Source organism: Anoplophora glabripennis, unplaced genomic scaffold (assembly GCF_000390285.2).
Source record: "Anoplophora glabripennis isolate ALB-LARVAE unplaced genomic scaffold, Agla_2.0 scaffold10, whole genome shotgun sequence".
In the NCBI taxonomy this organism is placed as follows: domain Eukaryota; kingdom Metazoa; phylum Arthropoda; class Insecta; order Coleoptera; family Cerambycidae; genus Anoplophora; species Anoplophora glabripennis.
Genome location: NW_019416481.1, coordinates 670,519 through 677,188, shown reverse-complemented (window position 1 = coordinate 677,188; position 6,670 = coordinate 670,519).

Below are 6,670 nucleotides of genomic sequence, written 5' to 3'. Positions count from 1 at the left end.
TTCATAAATTTATAATAAAACCCAATTTAAAAATCCGGAAATTATTTTTAATCATTAAACTATCAACAACTATGACAAATAGTTTTGAACGATATATTTAAGTCTTTTTTAGCAAAAATGAAATGTTCGAATAAAAGTATCGTATATACTAGTATGTGTTTTTTCTATTAGTAGGTCTCAACACTATGTACCTTTTCAAATTTAATTATAAACTGATAGTTAGATAAGTTATCTAATTATCAGTTTAATTAAATTTGAGAAAGTACATAATTTTGAGACTAATCAGGAAAGAAGTACGTCCAATATTAGTGTAAAAAACAATTCACTTTTTATAAACCATTGATTTATTAATATTAAAATATCGTATTTTCACTGAAAAACTGTAAGTTCACATTAAGCTAAGATATATTTCTAATAATCTTATGTCATCTACATCTTAAAATATGTAGATTAATAATAAAGATGCGAAATGTAATATTACAATAAAAATAAATTAACATTCAAATAAGATTTATTACAAAACCATGAACTTATTATTAGTTACTTTTCACACTATATAAGCTAGGCCATATCCAAAACTAGGATTAATTCATGGCAAACGATATTTATTTAGTCCAAATAAATCCTTTTTTCAGTGTAAATGTCAGAAATCGACACGGTATTGCTTGATTTAGAAAGAAGAAACAAAGTTGATATATGTCTCCCTTGAATACCCAATGGTTTTTTTCCATAAAAAATGATGAATAAATCATATTCAAATATTTTTAAAGATAACGAAATGACATCCGAGTCAGAGTATGATATTTATCAAAAATTTTTCATTTCCTTCATACCATTATGAAACTAAAGGAGATTAGCAGAGGCAAAACCCATTAGCTGAATTTACAAACTACATAAAACAATTATTGTAATGCAACGATACATACAAAGCTGAAACCAAAAAAGAATCAATTAATGAAATTAAATTAAAAGCTATTGCTTAGGGGCAACTTTAGCTAACCTTATTAAGTTGGTTCCTTTTAATGTATCATACTTATTTCTAAAAAGTTAACACTCACAAGTTGCAATTTCGTTATAAAACTGATTCCGTTGGCCAAACATTGTGTTAGAATAAAGGATCTGGCTTATGGTGCACTTGAAATTTTCCTTACGTAACTGATTACCATACTGTGCTTTATGTCAGTAACTTGCTGATGTCCTCATTGAAATAATCCGTGTGAAGTAGGTTGTAGATTTAATAAAAAAGTTTCTTAAAGCCTATTATTTTGATCTCTAGTTGAATTATATCTAAATCCCAAACACATTTTTTTTGTTACTTTTTGACATACTCTCGTGCAATTATCGAAAAATTAGTTACGCAACAATAGCTTTGTCTCTGAATAAAATTATAGCAGGAAAATTTGGCATTGTTGATAATTGAGTCGGGAGATTGCTACGGCACTGGTTCTCTTAGTCCAGTCCATCATATTTCTTGAAGGTCATGGAAGCAATCTCGAACACTTTGTCGGAAATGAGGCGTTGCACCATCGTGTAAAAACCCATTCGTTGTTGAATAGCTAAGGACACCTCTTCAAGAAGTGCAGGCAGATTATCTTGAAGCAACTGGAGATATTTCTTGGATGTAAGAGGGGGCAAGCTAATTTTTGCTGGAATGCCTTCAGTACAACTCACATAATAAAAGTGTAGATCCCTAGATCTGGGTGAGGTCCGGAAAATTTTCAAAATTGCAAAATTCTTTAAAAAATTTTAAAAAATACCTATTTTATCCGAGTTTTTTACTTATAATAATCAAGTTTCTCGGATAATTTTTTTAATATATTTTAATTGCTCCAAGGACATTCTAATTTTGGTAAAGAAAACGTTAGAGTATAATAAAATAACACATCAACTTTCATTAAAATCGGTTCGATAGTTTTCGCAAAATAATTTTTTGAAAAAAATTTTGAAAAAAAATTTCGAATTTTCAAAATGTTGCACAGCCTCAAATTTTTTCATATAGAAAAGACCGCTCAACGTTTCAAATGGTTTTTAAAAAATTGAAATCGGTTGATTAGGACGGCCATGCTAAATTTTTAAAGTTAACACTTTTTATTATTTTTAAACAATTAGATTACATTTATCAATTTGCAATTTAGTTTTTTTCAAAAATTATAATTTTAAAGTACTCCGAAAGACACTTCTTAAAAAAAATCCGTTTATTGGTTCTCGAGATATAAGCGGTCAAAGTTTATCGGCATTTATCGTTAATTTATCAACAATTTAGCAATAATCTTTGATCCAGTGGCTTCGTTTTTCCGAATTCTAAGCTGGAAAAAATTTTCATATCAATAAGTTATCAGCAACATAGATAAATCAGTGGAAAAGCTGTCGCTCGCACGTGCGAAAAGTGACTCAGAACACGAAAAGTGAGGGAGGGGGCTTTCGCTCCCAGACTGAATTCGGAGGTTCAAAATGCGAAGGTATGAAAAAAATTACATTATCTCGGCTTCTAATGGGCCAATTTTGATCTTTTTTTTAATCCGATGTTTCGCGAATTCGAATATCGTAATGCCAACTGTCTAATTTGCACATATTTTGTTATAAACAAAGTTTATTATTTATGCATAATTAATTATATTTTACCCTATTCTATTGCATTCTTTGAATAAAAAAATTTGTTTACGTATATATTTCAACACTCTGAATATGAATGTATTTAGTTATAATTATTACAATTATTTAAATAATTTTTGCTTAAGCAAATTAAAAAAAATATTTGGAAATTATTTTTTTTGTTAAATACAGATAAAATTAAGAAAAAAATAGTACTTTAAAATTATATTTGAAAAAAACTAAGTAGTAAATTGATAAATGTAATCTAGTTGCTTAAAAATAAAAAAAAGAGTGTTAACTTTAAAAATTTACTGAGGCCGTCCTAATCAACCGATTTCAATTTTTCAAAAGCCATTTGAAAGGTTGAGCGATCTTTTCTATGTGAAAAAATGTTCAAGTATCCAGATGCTTTATTTGAGGCTGTGCAACATTTTGAATATTCAAAAATTTGTTTCAAAATTTTTTTTCAAAAAATTATTTTGCGAAACCTATCCAACCGATTTTAATGAAATGTGGTGTGTTGGTTTATTATACTATAAAGTTTTTTTACCAAAATTAGAATGCCCTCGGAGGAATTAAAATATTTTTAAAAAATTATCCAAAAAATTATTTTGCCTTTTTTTCATCAATTATTGCTATTTTGCAACATCGGTAATAAATTTAAACATTTTTAACTTGCAGTATATTGTGCAAAATTCATAGATTTCAAGATATAAGTAAAAAACTCAGAGATAAAATAGGCATTTCTTTAATTTTTTAAACATTTTTGCAATTTTGAAAATGTTCCGGACCTCGCCCAGATCTAGGGATCTACACTTTTATTATGTGTGTACTGAAGGTAATCCAGAAAAAAATTGCTTGTCCCCTCTCACATCCACCTCAAAACAGATCCGCCCTGGTCTATTGGCAATATAAGAATTAACCGATCGCTGACAATTCCTGACCAAGAAAAATGGTGCTGGAAGTGATCTCGTTGAATCGCAAACAGAAGTACCCAAACATTATTTGTGTTGTGGACATTGTATTATATGTCCTATAAAATCAGTTTCATCTGTAACTAATATATCAGGTATAAATCGCGGATTTTGAGCATTCTGTTGTCACAACCATTCAAAAAATCTAAGCCGTAACCTTCTGGTACTAATATTTGGACACGCATATAATATGTCACCACTTCACACTGTTAATTGGGAATTTGTCTGAAGCTGCTAATACGTTTTGCCTCCTTTTGTGGGCAAATATATAAATATATAGAGATCATGTGTACAGTTTCTAAAATTATATAATACAGTACCTCATAAATGAAAATTACCTGTGTATCTATTTATCCTTAAAATAACTAATGAAAGGAACTAAGGACCCCACAACAATCCATTTATGATTATATTGTTATTAAACCATTTTTATACGACGAAGAAAGGTCCAACACACACAACATCAGAATCATTCCGATCGGACCATCCCTGCGCCTAGCGATCGCGACCGAATATTTACAGCACTTCGAAAGTTGATACCCTCTATACATATATAGATCTCCTTAAAATCTCACTGTACACTAGCGATTCCTTAAATATTTTCGATGTTGAAATATGTAAATTATTATCTATACCCAGTTTAGCCCATCTCGAATACTTTCACCAGCAGTGGCGGTCATACCCATGTGGCTAGAACATCTAGCCACATGGGTATGACCGGGATTTTCTGTGATTGTATCGGGAATTAGCTGTAGGGTCCCGGATTTCGGATTTGCACGTATAATCTCCCGGAATATAATATATGTAAAGAAAAAATCATAACACGGCGAGGAAAATTAAAATTCGTTGAATCGTTGGTTCACAAACGATTTTTTTGTTCATAAACAATATTCAATTATTTAATAAAATATATGTATTTAGTTTATTCCAATTTATTTATATCGTCAGTAGGTAATTCATGAATAGATATTTCAAAAATCGTTCTTGTGAAAATCTGTATTTTTGTATAAATGGATTGCTCCTTGAAATTTAGAAGTGCCAGGAAAACGCGTGATCTTGAAAATTTAAAAATTTTTCGCCTGCGGCGCCATTAAAAGGCTCTCCGGGCACTTAATATCCCGGAATTCAATTCAACAAATGTAACAACCCTAAGCAGAACACATTCAATCAATGTTCACGCGCCGCCACTGTTCACCAGTAACGAAAATATTTGAATATTCCTCGAAACAGTCAATTCCAGGTTGCCACCCATCCATTTAAATCCCTTCCCTGCTTAACGAGGCCAACTTGCTCTTCTCCTGGAGAAAAATAATTACAAAGAACAGTATCATTGTGATAATTACGGAGGGCCGCGTCGCCTTTTGTCCCGAAACGAGGTGGTTTTCAATTAAGGCAGGGCTCATTTGTGAGAGGGGACTTTACAAAACACACTCGTCTTGTAATTATCTGTGTAGAGGCGTAAATCTTGGCGAGGAGTTGTTCAAACTGGGATAAGCAGCCGCAATCCGCCTCGCGGAGGACAATTACATCTGCGAGCAACGTCTGAGGACATTGTCTAATTGGCCCAGTAGTAGCTTCATTAGGCCCTCGCTAATAAACCTGCCCTTGGCTGACGTTTAAAGCGAGCTTACTTTTTGTTCGATCGCCCTAAATATAGAAATCGTCTTCGATTTGCAATAAAAGTGTATTGTTGTGTGTGGGCGGGGGAGGGGGATCCACCTGTCCAGCTGGAATAATGTCGAGCTCGCATGTCATTAAGCCGGATGGTTACTAAGGGTATTTTTCAATCCAAAAATTGGATCCGATCAGGTGAATAATCAGAGTTAATGAGAGAGACCGAAAAAATAGGCTTCGAAATACAGAAAGTTCCAATTAGTTAGAAATTCCAATTCTATCTTGTTTCGAATAATATTTTAAACAATAATAGATAGAAGATAGAAGAGATAGAATAAGCACTATTTTAGAAGATTTTTTGCCCTTTACAAAATTTTGATATCGTTTATGGATTTCGAGTAAAATTGGCATTTCTTGCATCACTACATATTATAAAACAAAGTCCTCCGCCGCGTCTGTCTGTCTGTCTGTTCGCGATAAACTCAAAAACTACTGCACCGATTACTGCTGTTTTCATCAATGGATAGAGTGGTTCTCGAGGAAGGTTTTAGTATATAATTTGTTAAATTTTTGTATACATCAACGATATTTGTTGGAGGTGTCGGAAAAAATAAGCCATCTGGGAGCTTTCAACGAAAACGCTGTCTAAACCCTTTGAGATATAACAAAATAATGTATGGTGGAATTGTGTATCTTAATAGGTCTGCAGAAAAGTCCGCGATGGCATATGTCTATCTCTTAAGGATAACATACTATATCCATTTTAATACTTTAAAAAATGGGCAATTATAAAGCGGTAACTGGAAAGCTATTTTACACAAATACGGTATTAATCCTTATCATTTTAAATAGGTTAGTTGGCTTGAGCATTGCATGAAGATCATTTTTTTCCTTTACACCATGCAAATTAAATGAATACCTTAGGAGATATAGCAAAATCAAAATAATGCGCAACGAAATTAATTTCGTGGCGCCGTGATTCGACCGGGCCGCGCGGGCACCCCGTGACCCCGCGCCTCGCGTCCGATTTGGGGGGTCCGAAAGTTTATGTAGTGTATCAATGTATGGTGGAATTGTGTATCTTATATATGCCTACAGAATAGTCCGCGATGGCATATGTCTATATGTTAAAGATAACATATTATCTAAATCCATTTTAATACTTTAAAAAATTGACAATTATAAAGCGGTAATGTAAAAGCTATTTACACAAATACGGTATTAATCCTTATCATTTTAAATAAGTTAGAGGCTTTAAGCATTTCATGCACATTATTTTACTCTTTTACACCATATAATTTAAATGAATATCTTAGGAGTAATCGCAAAAAATTACGGACGCTAGAATAAAATTCAAGCGCTTCGCTTCGCTTGATGCGATCGCCGACCCTCCCCCCGCACCGTCTTGCCTACTGTTTAGCTAATAAGCCGAACGATAACGCGTGCGTGATCCTTTAATAAACTGACTTGGAGCGAATGGAGGTGACGAC